The sequence below is a fragment of the Aphis gossypii genome, unplaced genomic scaffold (assembly GCF_020184175.1).
Source record: "Aphis gossypii isolate Hap1 unplaced genomic scaffold, ASM2018417v2 Contig00263, whole genome shotgun sequence".
In the NCBI taxonomy this organism is placed as follows: domain Eukaryota; kingdom Metazoa; phylum Arthropoda; class Insecta; order Hemiptera; family Aphididae; genus Aphis; species Aphis gossypii.
The window spans coordinates 81824-105608 of NW_026083048.1; the positions used below are offsets into that span (position 1 = coordinate 81824).

Sequence of the window (23785 nt, forward strand, 5' to 3'; positions counted from 1 at the left end):
ATTAGCAAAATAAGTCAATGTCTACAGTAAATTTCAAATTCACTGCAGCAATAAACTAACATAACAAGTTATACCAAGTTTTATTGTTTTACCAACAGGCAACAATATAAAAACTACGAGATGGCACATTATTGTATTTTACCCACCGTAGTAAAATAAAAAAATGATATAACTTTGAAACTTAAGTGTTAGAAATTATAAGTTTACGTACACATCTCGCGAGGTCCGCAATCCACCATGTGTGGATTGCCTACATGATAATATACTGCTCTCATAATCATAAGAGAGTCTCACGGCAACGGTAAGCAGAATGACTATAATATTATGACTTGAGTAACTCACTGACTGATAAACGTAGAGCCTGAACAATGATAGATCGATGCTTACAGTTTACACGATACATTCGTAAAATCGTACAACAAATTTAGTGTGTAATAAGAAAGCATTTTACAAAATTCGCATATTAAAGTGGTGGTTTCACAAGATTTTTGAGAATCAAAACAGTCAATGAAAATATATAAGTTTTGAACACCGTTAAACCAAATATTAAATAACAAATTAATCAAAATTCGAATCATATTATATAGAATTGGCATTTTTAACGGGCAACATAATATAAACATAATATACATAATATCTAATATTATTATGATAAACATAATATCTAAAAGCAGATTGTAATAAATATAAAACTGATAAAATAAAAGTTATAGTAGGTAACACAAAAAAATGTACACGGGGATAGCCGGGTTATTCAAGATTTTTGAGAATCAAAACCTAGGTTAGGATTATGTATAAATTGATTATATTAATCTACCATATTATGTCAAACTTAGTATAATTTATTACTTATTTATTTACTTGATTAGAGTTAAATCATAAACTTACGTACAAACAGCACTAGGTCCGCGATCTACCGCAGGTAGATTGCCTACCTCAGTGTTTCCCAAAGTGGGCGATATCGCCCCCTTGGGGGCGCTAGACCTATCCAGGGGGGCAATGGAAGTTACAAGCTTAATTGGGGGGCATTTCATTACAAAAAGGGGGCGGTGATAGTTTCATCTGTCGTTATCGTAATAACAGAAACACCGTACGTGATCCAAATTATCTGAATTGTGTATTTTGTATTTTTAGATTAATCGTTCGTCGTCTGTCGACATTTGTCGATAATCTGTCGTTATTGCGATAACAGAAACAACGTAGGTACGTGATCTAAATTATCTGAATTATTTTTGTATTTAGTACACTCGCGAATGCCGACCTTATTCGTTGTCGTTTTTATAATAATTTTTGTTAATTTGTGTATTATTTTATTTAAATTCTAAACGTTTTTCACATCATGGCATCTGAATCGAAGAAAAAATGTAGGCAGTATAATATTGAATATTTGAAGTATGGTTTTATTCAATCGCCTACAAATATAACATTACCAATGTGTCTCATTTGCCGAAAAGTATTTTCAAATGAAGCTATGAAACCATCGAGACTGCAAGAACATTTAATAAAAGTTTATGCTAATAAAAAAAATATGGATTTATTTTATTTTCAAACACTTGAAAAGAAATTTTTGAAAGAGCCGACATTGGTCAATATGTTTTCAACAACGTCGAAACAAGATGATGACGGATTGCGAGCTTCGTACAACATTTCTCTACTGATAGCCAAGTCTGGTAAACCACATACTATTGGCGAAGAACTTATTTTACCAGCTATAAGCGAGGTAATAAACACAATGCTGCATAAACCAGCTTTTGACATTATTAAAAAAATTCCTCTGAGCAATAATACAGTGCAAAGGAGAATTGATGAAATGGCACAATCTGTCGAAGAATTATTATGCGAGTTTTTAAAAGCCACCAAATTTTCTATACAGCTTGATGAATCAACTTTACCAGGTAACGAAGCCTTATTATTAGCTTACGTACGATTCGTAAAAGAAGAAAAGATTTGCCAAGAATTATTATTTGCTAAAAACTTGATGACTGACACAAAAGGAGAATCAATATATTACACATTGGAAGAGTTTTTTAAAGAAAAAGAAATTCCTATGTGTAATATCTTATCAGTTGCGACCGATGGTGCTCCAGCCATGGTAGGGTGCCATCGAGGTTTTATTGCATATTTGAAAAAAACTGTACCAAATGTACTCGCTGTACATTGTGTCATTCATCAACAACATTTAGTTGCCAAAAATTTGAATGAACGCTTACATAAGTCATTACATTATGTAATTTCAGCTATCAATAAAATCAAAAATAATTCATTGAATGATAGATTGTTTGGACAACTTTGTACTGAAAATGATGAAGAATTCAATCAATTATTATTTCACACAGAAGTTCGTTGGTTGTCGAAAGGTGCCTGTTTAGACAGATTCTATAAGTTGTTTGACTCGGTACTTGAATTTTTAAAAACTTAAGATGATATTTTACGAGGCAACTTAATTAATTATAGAAGTGACATTGCTTATTTGACTGACCTGTTTAAAAAATTTAATGAAACAAATTTGCAGTTGCAAGGTGATGATTTGAATTTAATCAAAACAAAAAATATTATTTCTGCATTTTTAATAAAACTTCTTATGTACAAAAGAAATTTAGGACGAAAAGAATTTATACAGTTTCCAAATCTATCAATGGCACAAAAAAATGATGAAGATTTAATGACATATTGTCAACACCTGGAAGCACTACATTCCGATTTCAACAAACGATTTGAGGATATTCTTAAAATGAACAAACCCAAATGGGTTTTAGATCCATTTTCAAATACAGAAACCATAGATTCTGCAAAATTAGAAGAAGAATTGATAGAAGTAACTACAAATGAGGAATTAAAATTAAAGTTCAAGGAAGGTTACCAAGTATTCTGGCTACAAAAGCAGATACCTATACTTTATCCTGGATTGTGGGCTGTTGTACAAAAATTTCTTATCGCATTTCCATCATCTTACTTGGTTGAACGTGGATTTAGTGCAGTAACCAATCTACTCACTAAAAAAAGACAACGGTTACAAATAACTAATCGTGGGGACTTAAGAATGCTGCTTACGAAAATCGAACCTAATATCAACGAACTTCTAGCAAAACACCAACCACATCCATCTCATTAAGATATTTTTTTTTGATTTGTACCTATACATTATATATATATTTATAAACAATAAATTTAATTTTTCATTGCATACTTTTTTAACAATATTTTTTTTAAGGGGGGCGTCTGTCGGATTTTTTTTTTTTGAAGTGGGCGGTAAAGATAAAATGTTTGGGAAACACTGGCCTACCTGATATTATACTGCAGCGAATTAGAATTTTTATTCCGGGCAACAGAAAACTTAAGATAAATCTAGAACATCATCCATCGAATATTAAATAACGTATTGAACAAAGTCTGAGTCATATAGAATTGGTATTTTTAACGGACAACGAAGTGTTAAACGAAGTAAGCAATACGAAGTCTGCCAGGTCAGCTATTATTATTATTATTAACAATTGATGAAGTTGCTATCGTTGTAGTTGGAGAAAACTTGGAATCCCTTGATATTGTTTTACATCGTCGGAATGATCGATTACAACGTATAAATGAAACACACCGCTCATATGATGCACTACAATATCCCATTATATTTTGGCAAGGTGAAGATGGATATGATTTCTCAATAAAAATGATAAATCCAATTACAGGTAATTAAAATATTAGTTTAGCTATGGCGATAATATATCAGTAACCATATTATGTACTTTATTTTATATTTCAATGTTATAAAAACAAAATATATTTACAGGTTCTGAAACAAACAAAAAAGTCAGTTCAATGAACTATTATTCATACCGCCTAATGATTCGGGAAAATGAAGACAATCACATATTGAAATGTCGGCGATTATATCACAAATATGTTTTTGACATGTATGTTAAAATTGAAACGGAGAGATTAACATTCATCAGGTTGAATCAGACCAAACTCCGATCTGAAGAGTATATTCACCTTCGAGATGCGATTAATACTGATGGAAATGCACAGAATGTTGGTCGGATGATTATTCTTCCAACAACATACATCGGAAGCCCTCGACATATGCATGAATATGCTCAAGATGCCATGTCGTATGTTCGTCATTATGGTACAGCAGATTTGTTCATCACATTTACATGCAATCCACACTGGATAGAAATCAAGCAGGAGTTATTCCCTGGGCAATCACCCATTGATCGTCATGACATTACAGCCAGAGTCTTTAGACAAAAGTTGAAATCTGTAATGGATTTCATCGTGAAACATTATGTGTTTGGTGAGACACGCTGCTGGATGTATTTTGTGGAGTGGCAGAAACGAGGGTTGCCACATGCACACATTTTGATTTGGTTGGTTGAAAAGATAAGGCCAAATGAAGTCGATGCAGTGATATCAGCTGAAATACCTAATGTACAAGTAGATCCTGAATTGCATGAGGTTGTTATCAAAAACATGATACATGGTCCATGTGGAACTCTTAATCAAAATTTACCGTGTATGATGGATGGTAAATGTTCAAAACGATATCCATGGACGTTAATATCAGAAACAATTACTGGCAATGATGATTATCCACTGTATCGTCGCCGATCAAGAGTAGACAATGGAAGAACAACAATTTTCAAATTAAATCAACAAGATATTGAAATAGATAATCGTTGGATTGTTCCATATTCACCAATTTTATCAAAGACGTTCAAAGCACACATAAACGTTGAATCTTGCCATTCAGTGAAATCTATTAAATACATTTGCAAATATGTAACCAAAGGGAGTGATATGGTTGTGATTGGAATTGGTGCAAATGGTGAATTTTAATACCATATTATTACGATTATTATAAGTATATATACATATAAAGTGTAGACTTGTAGTACTACAACGCGTTTAGGGAGTACATTTTGAATTGATATGTTTTATAAATTAAAATATTTATCTATTACTTAATACTTAAAAAACTAATATATGTTTTATAGTTTCTTACACTTAAATATCAAAAACAACATCTGAACTTTGACATTAGGAGGTATGAAAATTATGGATTTAACTTTCGGACATCGATTTACATCATATTATGATAACTGATAGCTAGACATTCAATTACCATTTTCACTAAATAAATTTTATAATATAAAAAAAAGAATCAGGCATGCTACGGGACACGGTATGAGATTGTTCATATACATATATATTATATATATATTGGTATCATAACCTACTATTCACATATTTTCCGCGATCCGACGCAGTAGGATTGCCTACGTGGTGGGTGGGTTTAATGGCGTTTAATTCGATTTTTCCCAATGATAACTGGCAACTCGACTTGAATGCTCAAAATATGTTATTCGACTTTATACTTATTATCCTACAATACAACATTAGACTTTCGACGTCGGAGGCGCAGGCGGATTGTATTGTCAGATATAGATTTAGGATACAAATTTAGTTACGTGATGTGATGATTGATAGCTAGACACTCAACTACCATTTTCGCTAAATACATTTTTTTATATACAAAAAGACAGGGCGTGCAATGGGAAATGGTATTACACCAGTTTAGGACTGATAGCTAGACACTTAATTTTTTTCTAGACACCCGATTACAATTTCCGATCGAATTCCTGATAACACTGTTATGGGCTATGAGATATCTATAAGATATTTACGAGATATCAAGGCTAAGTTAGTATGACCAAGGGTCATGTATCAAGTATGTGTCAAGGGTAATGCGGATGCTACTATGACCATGACACGTGTCAGGATATTAAGCGCACCAATAATTATAGTGCACTAATGATTCATTTGAGATGTTATTGCACATTCTCAAATTCGTGTCCGAATTTGCAACAACAACTACAAGGACACCTGGTTTCACCCAGAAGGCGACAACTTGACGTAAACAAGAGACGCACCACAATATATAAGGGAGCACGAAGATCAGCAACGGCAGATGTACCAAAGCTATCAACAACTGAGCACTTTCACGACACTCAGCCACTTATTTTGTTTATTACATGTATTTTATTTATATGCAATAAAGATATATTTCGTTATTAAGTTTAACTTTCATTCAAATTAACCATTTTTATTCAAATCTGATACTGGCACGCAACACACGATTTTCACCCGACCCCCTCGAAGGCGCCAAAGGCGGCTTCCACCAGCCCAGAAATCGAGGTACACCGACCCCCTCGAAGGTTAGGTTAGGACCCCCTCGGCTCCTTCCAAACCACCGGAGGTTAGATTAACTAAAATTGTGACTACTAGACTTTTTACGATATTTTCTTTACAGTTCCGTCTCCGACCTAGGGTACTCAATTAGAGACAATATCACTTAGACCGAATTTCACAACAGAGCGAGGCACATCTAGTCTATAATAATAAAGCGTGAATAATAGTTCGTTCACTAAGAAAAGAGTGCGCCTCGGTCGCCGTCGTTATCAAAAACAAACGGTTCTCCAACGCCACCGTCTCGATAACACGTTTTTCTTAGGTTAGGTTCGACTATTACGCGGGTTTTCGACGATTTTAACGTTTTCCTTCGATTTTTTTTTTTTGATTTTTTTATTGGCTGTTTGTTATATTATAATACAAAATTATATGTTGTTGTATTTTCAACCCGTTTTACGTAAATACCTAAAGGTATGAGGGTTTCAACTTTCAAGTGTACGTTGCTTTGGGAAACGTTATACTAAATAGACAATTAATATAAGCTTTATTACACACGAATTATACGGAATTATACAGGTATATAATATGATGGCATACTCTTCATTTTTTAATATAATATTTATTCACACACACACACACACACATACATATAAAATTGATATGTTTCATTAATAAAAGCCTCTGAAAGAGTTAGGTACAGGTATAGTTAGGTAAGTCAAAGTTGTATTGCAAATATTCTTAATCATACCTAAGAGTTTCTGTGTTTATGACACTTTTATTATAGTATTTTGTTATGCATGTCCTTTAAATTGACTATGATGTAATGTGTAATACGTTTTAATGTATACTGTAACAATTTCTCTGAATAAATTATATATTTTATTATTTCCTATATTAAATATTGTTATATATTGTATAGTACAATTGATACCTATTTGATTTGTTTTAATGTTTTGCCTAATATATTGGACTATAATGTAATACTATAATAGATACCTACAACACACTGACACTGTACATTTTATCATAAACCGTATTTCAATGTCAAAAGATTAATCAATCCAATTGCCATAACTACTTTAAATGTCTGAATTAGGAGTAGTATATATTTGTATGTTTTTCGCACTTTTTACTGCGGAGATTTTTAAATTTTAAAGGACAATATCCCCCTCAAGCCATTTTTTTTTCTCCAATGTACCAGGAAAAACACTGATTTTAAAAAACCATAATGTATGTTCTCTTTGAGATTTGTGATATATGTTGGTTGCACTGTTACACTTTTTTTAAAGTTGTAAGTTACTTATTTAATTCAGTTCAGTTCAGTTAGTAATAAACCATTGTTTAATCAAGTTCTGTTATTATTTATTTATTTATTTTTATTTTTTTACAAGTATGTATTGACAGTAAAAAAGTAAAATGAATTTTCAAAATTTTAACAACACGTTTTGCTCGCTTTTTACGTTAGTACGAAACAATGCATATCCTGTACATCCACAATACACTACATTTTCATCGAGATTGAAAATATTCAACTTTTTTCCGCTAACTTCATCTCAAGATAAATATTCATTAGCTGAATGCGGTTTTATATATTCAGGAAAAAAAGATATCGTTGAATGTTTTTGCTGTGGACTTATCTTACATAATTGGGAAAAATATGATAACCCATGGTTAGAACACTCAAGATGGAATCCAAAATTTATATATGTACTATTATCAAAAGGAAATCAGTTTATTGAAAATGTGATAAGAAAATACGGTAAAATTAACGTTATTTGTGAATTTGATTGTGAATCTAGGTCATATGACACTGTTGGCTAGTATGTATGTATGTATATATATATATATTTACTTTTAACTTTTTATGTTATAATTGTAACATTGTAAATGGAAAATAAAGAAATTAAAAATAAGAATATTAGTAAAGGTAAAAAATATTAATATGTTGATTAATATTTATATTTTTATTTATGAAAGTAATTGTTTTGTTTTATGTGAAGTAGTTTAAATAAATTGTATTGGAAATCACAAGGGACACAAGCCTTGAATGATCGCCTCAAATATATTTATAAATTATAGGTTATTTATTAATTATAAAGTGTTCTAAATAAATTGTAGGACATTCATAAGAGACACAAGCCTTGAATGAATGCCTCAAATATATTTAGAAGTTATAAGAGATTTGTCGGTTATCTTAGCCTATGTCCTATCACTTTAAATTTGCGAAATCACCTTCCTCCTGATGGTCGGAGGGTTCTCGAGGTCGTGCTTCGAGAACGATCAAGTAAACTCTATAATACTATTATTATTTAAATATGGATGCGCATGCACCTTACCTTATCCGCAGCTGTCTATGATTGCAGTCGACGTGACAAGGATAGAATTTATTAATTTTTTTAACACTCAAAAAGAAATAACTAAACACTTCAACAAATTTCGTTTTAGAAAAAGGAAACAGTAAAGTTGTCGTAGGCAGGATCTTTTGAGTGGTCTTGTGTAAGTATGGTGTGCTCCTGCACTTGTCTGGTTTTAGAGGTGCTCATGCACTTGTGTGTTTTAGAGGTGCTCATGCACTCGTCGCTATGAAGGGTGCTCATGCACTGATGAGAGGAGACGATTTAGGTCAGGCCCGCCAGAGTCATCGGCGGCCCGATCAAAGGTGTCGGTGTCCCCAAAGAAAATTGTCTTTTTCCCTGGTGAAAGCGACCCTAACCGGACCATCCCCCGTCTCCGGCGGCACATGAAAGAAGTTGCATGTGTTGCGCTGTACCGTTATAATCCCGTACAGTGTCCTGTACGTGACTAGATAATAGGAATCGTTCCAATCACCAGTGACTTGATTTATTGGGGTTATTTTAGATTTTATTACATGCGTACGACAACTCGACCGTTATATATTTTATTAAATGAAAATAACGAATTTACAAAATGTATGATATGTAAAATTGAGCATATCATTACATAATAAATAAATAATTTAAATGTGTTAAAAGATGATTTAATACCTCGTGAACGTATAGCCTAGTGGGATAACGCGTCTAATTTCAATTAAATATGTTAAAATGTTTATAAAATTTCAGGTCTAATGGTTAAAGTAGGTAAGTATAATAACTCTTTACTCGATATCTGACTAGAGTATACGTTCACATTTTTTTCATTTTTTTCTATCCCCTCTTCACTGGTTTAGTATATAATATATCGAGGTAAATAAAAATTGTTAGTTTAAGCTAAGCTTCCTAGTGACCATATTCATAGTTCTGATCAATAGCTGTTTACTACATTTTTAAATATTTTTTAGAAAATAACTTTTTGTATAATTATTTTTTTTAAATTGTTCACCATTAGTGGAACTTATCTTCATATTATAATATGAATTCATCAGTCGTTGTATCAAAATCAGTGTTCGATATTCGTCCTTTCAACAAGAAAAATGTAACGGTTGGACTTTTAGTTAATAAAGAGATTTCAATCATTATATTATTAGAATGTAAATTAACTAAAAAAGTTGTAGCCCTAAATCTAGAACAGTGGTGTTCATTAATGTGTGAAAACAATTATAATACAATTGTTAATAATTTACATACTCGATGTAAACGTGTTAAAATAACAGATACATTTTTCTACTCTATTAACGTAAACCAATCAACTATTAATTTATATTCTAATGATAATTACATAACATTATCCCATGTTGATCTTCATCGTTCAAAACAATTACAGAATTGTATAGACTTGTATATAGTTGAAAAACAGAAAAAGTTAAAATCATACCAAAAAACGTTTGATACAGTTTACGAGTTAATAAAGGCTGATGTAAACGGGTTACCATTGTCAGGTACGTGAAGTTAGCACTGCAAAGTACTAAAAACTTATCGAAAACATACCAACAAATTCTACTCGGACTTGTTGGACGTTGTTGGACACTTGTTGGAATTTGTTGGAAACTATTTTAAAAGTTATTCAATCTCAAAGTTTGTAGTACCAAGTATATGACAAACACTACAAGTACTAAAAACTTATCGAAAACATACCAACAACTTCTACTCGGACTTGTTGATGATTGATGGACATTTGTTGGAATCATGGTAGATTATAATCTACCGTGTTTGGAATTTATTGGAACCTATATAAATCATTTTTTCAACTACAAAATAAAAATTTTAATTTTCGTAATATTGATTTTTAGCGTCCAACAACTTTTAAAACTGGTCCGACAAGCTTCAGATAAGCTTATAAAAACATCATAGATAAAGAAAATTGAGGTTAAGATTTTTTCTCAATTATGGTTCTTGTTTCGAACATTTTGAGAATACATTATTTTATATTCATGCCTATGTCATGAGTTAATCTAGGACCATTTACTTCATTAAATTTTCTTTGGCTTAAATTATAGTACATACTATGAAGAAAAACGATGTCACTAAAATTAGTTAGTAACAATACGTTCACTAGTTGTGATTTTTTATATTGTGCTCCACGACGTCACAGATTCGTTTTCCGCTTTATACTCGTCAAATTCAAGGATGACTTACAATTTTTTTAACCCAAGGCATTAAAACACTGGCGCCACAGTAATTGACAAAATAAAATACACATTAATATATTCATATTCAAAAATTCAATCTTTTTTTTTATAATTTTAATAAAGAATCAAATGAAAGTACAACTTTAAAATATTTAATGTTGTATATAAGTACACATACTAAATAAATAGATATATAATAATAAATCAATAAAAATAGTACGATGCCTGATAAGTAATAGGTACCTATAGATACCACATATACAATTAAGTCATTTTGCATCTTGATTTTTACTATTATTAATATTATTAATTTCTTTTATCCAAACGTTTGTTCTCTAGAAAATTATTTTTATATTTATATTCGCAATTTATTATTCCAATAACTTATTATATACTAATTATTATAATTTATAATGCAAAACTCTCTATAAACACATACACTTTGTTCAATATTCTTATTTAGTTTTATTTTAATACAATTATATAAATAAAAGTAGAAATATACTGAAAAATTGTGGCGCCCTCGAAGATGTTGCGCCCTAGGCACGTGCCTAGATTGTCTATGCATAAATCCGCCGCAAAATCCGTCGGCAATATTTATCCATTTTTGGTTTAATGTAAAATAACAGCTAATGATCTCATTTTTTTTCGAATGAACTTATCAAATATTATGAGTACCTGTGACTGTTATAAATCATAGAAGTACTGTAATGAGTTTATTTATAATTTTATATCATTTTATCGATTTTTATTTTTCTTAATAATATAGTGAATATAATATAGTATAATAGTATATATATCGCATATAATAATATATAGTCTTATCGTCGTATTAAAATTTTAAATATCTTTATAATAATAATAATAATAAAAACCATTATTCTCGTATTTACGTATTCTAAATTTAGTATAAATATGGATTTTAACTGTGGGTGTTTATTGTTTCATGTTGCGTATTTGTGTTATTAATTGATTTTATTATAATTATTTCTTTCTTTGAATGATCATGTCTGTTAAGCAGCATGTTAATGACATTGTTGAAGTATTATTAAAAGTTAATTTTTTGGAACAAAATGGTTAAATCCCGGCATGGTCATCGAATCTTTATATATTAACATCTGAAGAACTGAATAAGTAAGTAATATAGTAATAATAAAGAACAATTTAATTGAATATTAAATTATAATATCTACCTAGTTGATTAATGTTTAGTTTTAAATTATATTAAGTACCTAAAATGATTTTCTAGAAATACAAATTTCAAAATAATCAGTTCCGATTATTTATATACTAGTAGATGTGCCTCGCTCTACTGTGAAATTCGGTCTAAGTGAGTACCTTAGATCGGAGATCGGGATTGTAAAGAAAATATCGTAAAAAGTCTAGTAGTCACAATTTTAGTTAACCTAACCTATCCAGGGGTTATGGAAGGCGCCGAGGGGGGTCCTAACCTAACCTTAGATGGGGTCGAGTGAAAATCGTGTTACGGGGAATTCGGTCGGAAATGGTAATCAGGTGTCTAGAAAAGAGATCATTTACTAAAAAAGTACTTAAGTCAATCGTTGTGTTTATAAGTTATTACCTTTTTTTTTTTTCCGGGTTGAATCGACGACCGGGAGGGAACCGCTTTCGCATTACTTCATCCTAAGTTATTACCTATAGTTAATATACCAAACTGATAGTATTATCATTGATTTTATAATATACAGATAAGCCATACCGTAGAAAAAACCGGTAACAGCTAATTGCTGGCGACCACTGCAGAGCGCTGTCGGCGGCTGCTGTCACGCGGTGTTAGGCCCCATCATAGGTATGATAGGCGGTTCAAAGAGGGCTGACAGTCGCTGTCACGGGGGGTTAGCTCCATCCTACATGGTTAAGGAGAGAGTAGTGGTCCGCTTTCAAGCAGTGTGACCAAATAAGCAATATTGTTTAATAAGACGCAGGACATACAATTTTTACTTTAAACACGTCTATAATTTTCGCTGTTTGGAAATACAATTTGTATTTTTCTTTACTTAACTATTGTAGAATTAAAATTCAGTATCATTAAAAAGACGGAAACTTATTAACATTTCATAAAGAAAATATTTTTGTACTGAAAAAATACGTTATTAATAAAGAACAAAATTAAAATGTCAATATTATTGTGAAGCCTATGTTGTTATAGAAAAATAAATAGTGATTTATTCTCTAATATTATTGTTATACATAAATTGTCATACAATACCTAATGATTAATAGTTTCTACACAACCTACTGCAGCGCCTGATTTACTAATTCATGGGCGCAGTACAATTTACAATTTTGAGCTTTAAATTGTTTATTTCTATTTTCTTCGATGCCAAAATATAATTTATGCAAAACAAATATTTAATTTAAAATTATATGTAATTAGTTGCTTATAAATAAGTAGATGGATCAAATAATAAAATTTTATTGTCAAAAATACACATTGCATAATATTGATATTGTTATCCTCGATGAGACCAAAATAATTGGCAATGGGGACAATAATGACAATACGTCTCACTGAAAAATATAAAAACAATGAAAATCTATTTCTTTGAATTACATATTAGTTTTAACTACTTTAGTAAATTTCAGAAACTAAAGAAATAAGTTATGATATTAAAAATTTGTCACCCCTTTGAAAATTTCTTATGGGCTCTCTTACCTATAAGTTATAACCATTTTAAAAATTAAATTATTTGTATACCATATTACCATTTGTAATAGCATTATATATATATTTTTAAATAAAGTACCTATGAAATCAGTATGTGTATGATGCCATGATGTATACATTCATATACCAATAAATTTCTACTTATACCAGCCATAAAAAAAAAATAGTTTAAATTGAGTATTTTATAATTTTATCTGAATATATCTTAACTTATTCTAAACAACTAACGTCTAGCACACCTGCAGCATGGGTATATTATCATCGTGTGTACATGCTGCGTATTTCAGTATTTGTGATATACTCTGTTATGTTTATAACAATGCACCCTCGTTTTTGGAACATAGCTATGGTTAAGGACATTTGTAGGCTAAGGACATTGGACTTTGAACACCCAAACAAACCTAAATGAGATGATGTAATATAGCTATACAATATACAAATTAGGTAGGTATACTGGTTTAATACATTTTATCGGTTATCCTGGCCAAATTTTAGTCCCTGTTCAACTGTCATTGCGTATACGTGTACGGAACTACGAGTGTATAAAATTATTGCATTAGCGTTTTAATGTGTTATAATCTTATAAATATTTACACAATTTTCTAACATACAGTGTAATTATTAATAAGTGATTAATATATATTGAATAGTGTAGGTACCTACGATTAAATTATTTTACTTTGACACTTTTAAAGTATATTATTTTTATATACAAAATGCCTGGCAATAAATGTCAATATTTTAACTGTTTTAAAACAACAACAAAATTTCCTAATTTATCAATGTTTCGGATTCCAAAAGATGAAAGACATCAAACATGGATAATTAATTCAGGTAAGAAATAAATTGCAAATAATAAATATCTATACATATTTATTGTTAAATTATTAATATTTTAATTATATCATAATAATATTTTATAGGAAATGTAAATTTATTGTCTTTAGACAAGACACAACTATATAATAGATACATATTATGTCAAGAGCATTTTTCTCCAGATTCATTTATGAATAATTCAAATAAAAATTTGAAACCAACAGCAATCCCTTATAAACATAATTCTGAACAAGCGCAGCCATCTACATCATCTGGTAAGAGATTTGTATTATTCTAATAAATTTGTTTTTAAGGCACCCGGTGCCAATGCGATTTTGTACACAAAAATACGCTCTATGGGAATAGGGATCCTATTCTGTAGAATCAACCAAATTTGATGTATATTTTTTTTTTAATTAATAGAGGGTAATGTTCTACAGGCAGCATCGATCTCTGTTTTTCAATATCTTAATCTCAAACTTTATAATCTGTTTTCAAAAATAATACAATTATAAGCAATTTTTTATGGATTTTATTTTACTATTATTTTTAATAAAATAAAAATCGCTGTGAGTTCGATGTGACCTGGAGGAAGTTTTCTCCTTTCAAATAAAATTAATGAAATAAATTTAGTCTTTCATTATTTAATTAATAATGTATAGGTATTTAGTATTTATGAATGATAGTTGTTTAGAACATTCAAAAACCATATTTTTAGAAGTTTGATTTATACATTTTTAATAATTTATAATACAATTTAAATGTCCAGTAATAATAACAATTTTTTTCATACCTGATAAATCCTTTTAGATTGTTAGATTGAATGTATTGATTTTACAATGATGTGTGTGATTTTTTTTTTATGTGAACAACATAATTTGTCGAAACAATGTTTCAATTTCAAACTACAGGGGTGGTTTCCTTCCGATGGTGAAGTGAATATCATTGGTGAATTATAGAGCTCCAAAGTTAAAAATTTTCCAGTAGTTTTTAAAAAAATCAGAAATAAAAAAAAAGTGATGGAAAAACGGAAATTTTTACGCTAAACCAGTTTTTGATCAAATCAATCTTTTTATATGGTTGTAACTCAAAAACGAATCACTATTTAAAATTTTTCCAAATGTTTATACCACCGTTATCTGTATTCGGTTAAGTTTCCAATATATTTTGACTTTTTTGAGCTATTTATAGAAAACTGAATTTTTCGATTTTTTTTGAAAATTTTTTTTTGAAGTGTCAATAAAAGAATTTCTGCTACCCAAAAAACTTAATTACAAAGTTCTTTATGAGATGTCCTTATTGTAGTTAAGAAAAATCGATAGTCACAATTTTTTTTATAAGCGTTTATAGCTCAAATTTTTACGAAATATGTTAAAATTGCGAACATTTGCATGTAATTTTGTAATTGTAAAATCATAAAAATGTTTTTATATATATCTAAGGTTAAAAAATTCAACACTAAGTTTTTCATGAGTTTTTCTTCAAATAGCTATAGAGAAAACTCGAAACATTTTAGGAAAAAATGAAAAATGTTATGAGCGTTTGAATTTTAATTTTTTACGAAATTGCGTAACGATAACGATTTATCCTTAAACGATTTCATATATTTGTTATTATTCAAAAAGTATAAATCGTAAATACTTCAAAATTTCACCAGTTACCTATTTAGATTGGCATTTTCTTTACATGATTTAATTTTCAAAATATTTTTCTTATCTTAATGCTATTTATAGGCATTTGAAATATTCGATTTTGTTTAGTTTTTTTTTTATAAATATCGATAACAATTTTTTTGGCTGAGTCAAAATACTTGAAAATTTAATACAAGATTTATCAAAGGTTGGCTTACAATAATTATAAAAGAAATAAATTAAATTTTGGTGTATTCAGGTCATTAAAACAGAAACCACCTTTTCACTGCCCTATTTAAAATATTATAATATAACTAGCTGACCCCGTGCACTTCGTTGCCCGTTAAAAATGCAAATTCTATATATATAGATTCGAATTTTGATTAATTTGTTATTTACTATTCGGTTTAACGGTGTTCAAAACTTAGACATTTTCATTGACTGTTTTGATTCTCAAAAATCTTGTGAAAGCACCACTTTAATATGCGAATTTTGTAAAATGCTTTCTTATTACACACTAAATTTGTGATACAATTTTACGAATGTACCGTGTAAATTGTAAGCATCGATCTATCATTGTTCAGGCTCTACGTTTATCACTCAGTGAGTTACTCAAGTCATAATATTATAGTCATTCTGCTTACCGTTGCCGTGAGACTCTCTTATGATTATGAGAGCAGTATATTATCATGTAGGCAATCCACACGTGGTAGATTGCGGACCCCGCGAGATGTGTATAAGAATTTTATAATTTCTAACACTTAAGTTTCAAAGTTATGTCATTTTTTTTTTACTACAGTGGGTAAAATACAATATGTGCCATCTCGTGGTTTTTGTATTGTTGCCTGTTGGTAAACAATAAAACTTAGTATAACTTGTTATGTTAGTCTATTGCTGTAAAAAAATGTATATTAAATATAATATATTATAATCAAGCTGTCCCGACACGGCGTTGCCCGCGTCGTATTAGTTTTTTTTTTGCATTTTCGTAGGCCATGTATTAGTGTTATTATGTATGAGAAAATTTAATAAAACATATAAATATGGTTTATCACGGAGATATGAAAATTTTATATTAAAATTGCATTTAAATACCTATGTACTATGTGATACACCATACTATATTGTGTATTATCCCAGCACTATTTTCAAAATAATTATAAGAATGATCTATGTTTATAATGTTACTAACTAATATTTATCTGCTCGTTAAATATACAACTCTGTATGACTCAAACTTTGTTCAATTCATCATTTAATATTCGGTGGATTATGTTCTAGATTATCTTAAGTTTTCTGTTGCCCGGAATAAAAATTCTGATTCGCTGAACTGCTGAAGTATATATCATTTATCAGGTAGGCAATCTATCTGCGGTAGATCGCTGACCTAGTGCTGTTTGTATGTAAGTGTATGATTTAACTCTAATAATATCAAAGTTATACCAAGTTTGACATAGTACGGTGGATTATATTAATCAATTAGTACATAATCCTAACCCAACCTTAACGCACTAAAATCCGATGAGAGCGTTCAGCTCGCCGATGATGCGTCTGGCAAAAAAATAATCAAGGTTATTGTAGTCACAACGTGCATTCACGTGATTGGCAAGTTTAATTAATTTAAATTAACTATTGCTGTGAATTTTAAATTTACTGTGGCCATTGACTTATTTTGCTAATTCTTTTTTTGTTGGTATGGTTTTAACAAAATATAACAACAGATCTGTAACTATTATATTCAATCATAATCAATAGCGACATTAATATAGTTTATTTTCTTGCTGAACTGCAGTGACAGTTATACATTGTCTTATACATTTTCGTCTCCATTTATATATATATATAGATTTTTAATTTCTTTTTTACTATGACAACGATTTTAGTTCGTATGTCTATTTGCTTGCATTATTAAAAACAACCTTGCTATAACATTTTAAATAAATTATTTATTTTATTTAAATGGTTGCCATTGACTACCAAAAATAATTTAGTTACTATTTGCTGGACAGATGGCGCCTCTGTAATTTCATCACCATATCGTCATATTTCTCAAACCTGATAACTTTTTCAAATTTTTCGTCCGTAAGAACCTTCTCCGCAATGAGCTCTTCAATTTAAAAAAAAAATTCAGCCAATCGGTCCAGGGGTTGTTGAGTTATGCGCTTACCACACATTTTGCGATTCATTTTTATATATAAAGAATTTTATATATAAGAAGAAGATATAATATAAGTACAGTAAAAACTCATAAATACTAAATTCATTAATTAATATAATGATGATTATGATGTTGATTTTATGAAATTTTTATAAAAATTTGCTTCATTTAAATATATACTAGCAATTTATATACATGTTGGTTAATATCACGTAATATATTATATATATTATATTATAATAAAATAAGGATATTGTAGGTAGAGAACGTAGAAATAATGAATTGATATCATAATTTGTATATTCAGCAGTTATGAACTTTTGGTTATCTCATTGATATCTAAACATTTTCTACAGTGCCATTTTAAATATTTAACAGATATTAATATAAAAAAATAAATATAAATAAAATATTCTACAGTTATGTTATTGTCTTACAGATATATTTTGTAAAAAAATCAATATTCATAAAATAATGGTTAAATATATGTGAGATATCTCCTGGTTATTATAGTAGGAATATTGAATAAATATCTTAATTTGGATATACACCAGTTATGAACTTTGGTACATAAGACATTCATTCAATATCTCATTGATATCCAAAAATTTCTACAGTGCTATTTTAGATATTTACGGATATTAATATAAACAAATAAATATACATAAAATATTTATTAAATATCCTTTGCTATATGGGCTCCTTCTTACAAATGCATAACGTACAATTGTACATCCTGAATAATCCATTTTACTCTTATTTTTCATATTGGAACAAATTAACCATTAATCTTATTATCAAATTTATAGCAAATTATGATTATTGTAATATGTACAAGCAATTTACAATTTTAAAAATAGTCATAACTTGCTTTAAAATAAAAATATAAAATACAACCTATGAGATTTACTAAACAATATAATTCTTACTTTTAATTTTATAATAGATTAATTTAATCTTACATTGATCATAACAGTGTTAAATAGATTATTCAAAACATATAAATTGATATGTTACACGTTTGTAAGACAGAGACAACGCATGTAGATGTAACGTCCTCTTAATTGTTCTTTGGTATCTATTCAATACTGTATATTCTAATATTTTTATAATTCTTCTTATTAGGCAGTCTGGAAAAAGATAAAAAGTCTTGGGTACTTAAATTTAGTAAACGAAAATGAACACGCTCTTAATACATTAAGACGCATTATGGTGCTAACCTTATTACCTGGCGATAAAATAAATCAAGGCCTAAGAATTGAAAAGAGATACGCACGAAGAAATGAAGTGAATATGCATATGCATCACTTTTTGAGTATTATGAAAGGTAAATTTTATTTAAAAAACAAATTGTTTTAATTATAATGGTGATATATACAATTTATTAGGTTTTGGATTGCCAAGATAGGATGTGATTTAGTGTCCATAATCAACCAAGGAGAAACATAATCACCTGGAATCATTTCATAACAAATTAAGATATTCCTTTGGAGTGGCGCATCCTAATTTGTGGATATTTCTGAGTCAGTACCTATTGTGATTTTATACCTATTTATATTTTCTTTTAATTGTTATTAACATTGCCTTATTTCATTTATTATGTTATTGTTATAGATAAGTTGTGTAATTTAATGCAAAGCACTCAAATAACAATAAACCAACTGTCAAATGGACTAAATCCAACAAGGAATACCAGAAGAAAGTTTATTGAAAATAGCGAAAGAATAAAATATGCTACTCAGCAACTACAACTAGGGCTAATCAATATTGATGAATTTTTGAAACGTTGTTCCTATTCTGTGGCATCATATGAAGAAAGGTTAAGACATTTTTCTCTTCAAATACCATATGAATATGACAATGACAACGAAGAACAAATTCAAGAACAAGAAGGTAATCCACCATATGCAGAAGACAGACAATGCAGGATGTAACAGCTAGGAAGACCTAACAAATCAAATCATTTTAGTTCTAATCAATATTCTTTTCTTTTTTTGTTCTATTTTTTTTTGACTCGTGCTCATGATACACGTATAATATAACATTTATTTTTAATACTAATAATTTAAAATTTAAAAATAGCCAGGTTACTAATTTTGTTTTTAAAAAATTTGATTGTAAAACCATTCATCTAAGTTGTGGTTTATTTTTATTTGATTTTTTAAATGTCAAATTTTTTTAAGACATTTATTCGAAAATTAATAACAGTAGCATATAAAAATATTTAAAATTTAACAAGTACCTACCTATTTAAAAATTCTCATAAAATATTTTTAAAAAGTCTATACTTTTTGAATTTAAAAGTTTTTGATGACTAAATAAATTTAATTTAACAAAAATAATGAGATCCCAAAATAGTTTTAAAAATAAACTAAACGACTTTAATAAATAAATTTAAATTTTTAAATTTTAAATTTTAATAAATTGTTTTACAAACAAATTATTTTATACCTGATTTACAAATTGGCTATTTTGTGATTTAAAATAGTTTATATTTATGGTATTTAAAATAAAAAAAAAATATATTACACTATACATGTATCGCAAATCTCTATAAATTATATAGGTAACAAAAAAAATTAAAAAATATTGTTTGGAACAAAAGTTGTTTAATTTGTCAGGTATTCTTGTTACGCCCTATGTGTATACAAATTAAAAATCACCAACAAATTATAAATAATAATAAAGAAATATAAAATGAACTAATTGAAAACGATTATGTTACAACACGAGGAAAATATTGTGACAGGAAATGCACTGAGGGGTGAAGATTTATTGCAGATGATTGTCCACTGTTTGAAAATATAGGTTATTATTATAATATTTTATATTAAGTTATTAAAGTATTACAACAGTTTAAATTAAAAAATTCATTATTTTTTCTTTTTATAATTTATTACATTGTAACCTTGAAAATGAATTAATTCTAGATGAACAAAATGAAAATATTAATGAACAAAGCAATAATTGTAAGTTAATTTATTAATATTAAACCAACAAAAACCAGTGAAAAAAGTGCCTAAGTTCAGATCCCCTTCAAAAATATTCTGTCGATATAAGTATTGATAGGTACCTGCATTGCGGTCAATTATGATAATAATCTTTTACTTTAATACACAAATACAGTCATGTCCAACCTAACAATCCAATAACCTAACCTAACCTTGCGGTTACTTCTGATTTTATCTCAATAACGTTGGGTTAGGTTAGGTTCAGTATACAATTGAAAACATTTCAATCACCACAGGTTATTTTTCTTTGAAACTAATGATATTCATAACAATTTGTATAAAAATTAGTGATGGCGTGAAATAGCAGTAGCAGTGATTTTTTCACAGTGATTCTAAAGTAGCAGTCACCGACTGCTACTCAGATATTGAGATACCAGTGATTGCTACTTTTTTCATTTTTGATATTTTTAATCATAAATGGGGCGCTACTGATATTGACTGATACTATGAATTAATGTGATATGTGATTTTGTGAAAATCGCAAGTGATAATTTAGTGATATGATAATATCAGTAATAATATTAACAGATATTATCATATTATTTTAATTTAGTTAATTACTTAATATTTATCAGATATTATATTAGTTATTATAGTGATGTACTGATATTTGATTTATGTATAGGGAATATAGTATATAGTAAGTATAGTCGTGGTAACATGAACAATTTTGTATTACTGGTGATTAGTACCTATAAAACTAAAATTAAATATCAATTATGGCCATAATATATTAATTTATTGGTTCAGGATATAATTATAAATTGTCAATTTACAGGTAATGACTAACACACTAATGAGCAATGGCTCTATCTAATAATTTAATTTAATTTCCATTTTGATTTAAGAACAACAGCATCTGTGCTTTTTAGAATTTAAACGACATCTTCGGTCATATAATATTAAACCTGCTTTTGAAAAAAATACGCGCTCGCATGGTACCGATGAACTTAAACAGCACAACATTCTTCTCGCCAAAATGCTAAGAAATGGAAAATTGTGTTTTTGTTCTTTCCACCATATCAAGGGATTAGAATTTCTCGGAACTAATGCTTCTTCCATGTAACGCTGAACTTCTATTATTGCCCGTGCTTTTGAAGTTCTTTCAACCTGTTGCATATGAGTAACTTGCGTATCAATAGTTTCCCAAATTGAAAATGTTTTTTCTTTAGGTTCAGATGTGCTTCCTAAAGATGTTGAAAGTTCAATATTGATGATGTAGTAGTAACTTCAGATCTGGTCAAAGAAATTAATTGACTTGTGGAATCGATGATGTCATTTTTATAGTATTTAGCATACTATCGTTGTTTACAAATGGTACATTTTTAAATCGGGGATCCAGAAACGTACATTTGCTTAAAGTATTACTTTTTTCATGCTTCCCAGCTTTTTTTGTCATTCATACCAGTAACTAAATTTTTAATTAAACCATTTGTTCTTTGTGAGTAATTACATTTTTTCATTAATTCACAGACATTTTGAAGACCGTGAACTATGACAATTGTCAATGAAGCTGTCATGTACTGTTCACCACTGATTGCTTTAGTTGCTTCTTCAAATGGGCTTAACACATTGCAAAATTCTTTAACAGTTAACCATTCCTCTGAGTTAAGCTGTCTGGGGCTTTGTCTAAAAGCCCTATTGTTCCTCGAATTGCCAATTCCAAATCAACAAACCGCTGTAGCATATAAAATGTTGAATTCCAACGTGTGTTGAAACATCTTGAAGCATTTTTTTCGGTTGCTTTTCCCCTAAATTTGTTTGATAAGTCATAAGCTTGTGAGGGGCAGTGGTACTTTTTCTGAAATGTATTGAAATCGCTTTAACTTTATCAATGAGACTGGATTCTTGTTTTAATGCAGATTGTACAATTAAATTAAGGGTGTGAGCAAAACACCCAAAATTTTTAATTGTAAAGTAGTACTTATGCATTTTTTATATTGTATGCATTGTTCTGTGATACAGCAAATACAATTTTTTTATCCACGCCCCATATTTTAAAACGTTTTTAATCTCCTTACTAAGATTTTCGCTTGTATGGCTTTCACTATAAGGGTGACAACTCAACAAAACTGATCTAAGTACAAAATTTAGATCAATAAAATGTATTGTGATAGCCATAAATCCTTCTGTATTTCTTGAAGTCCAACAGTCAGTTGTAATACAACCAGTTTCCAATTCTTTATCAATTAAAACTTTCATCGCATTCATACATTTTTCATATTCTGCTGGGATTAAAACTTTAGATATAGAATGGCGGTTAGGGATTTTATAAGTAGGATTAAGTAATTGTATAAATTCTTTGAAACCTTGATCATCAACTACACTAAATGGCTACAAATCTTTTGTAAATAGTTTTAAAAAAGAATGGTCCAATTTTTTTGTGTATCAACAGACATTTTTTTTGGCACGTAGTTTGTAATTGCTAATTGTTTTCTTTTGCAAGGGTTCGGAATACTGATAAAACTGTTCCTATCTTGTGCTTCAAGTTCAACTGGAGTGTTTCTTTGATTGTCCAATCCTGTACCAATATTTACACCAGATGTCGAAGCCATAGACATAGGGTCATCAATAGTACTACCATTATCGCTAACTTCCTATTTAATGTGATGATAAAGAAAAAAAAAACATTTACTTAATATTAAATGAAACCATATGTGTATATTACTGTTAGATTGACTTAAATGTTTATATTTATTTATTCATATCTATCCAGTGTGGATTGCATGTAAATGTGATGAACAAATCTGCTGTACCATAATGACG

The 23785-nt window shown here is 29.2% G+C and overlaps 1 pseudogene; it reads left to right on the top strand.

Moving 5' to 3' along the window:
- The first annotated feature begins 1292 nt into the window (after positions 1–1292).
- LOC126553577 (SCAN domain-containing protein 3-like) lies at positions 1293–3112 on the top strand (annotated as a pseudogene).
- The last annotated feature ends 20673 nt before the right edge of the window (positions 3113–23785 follow it).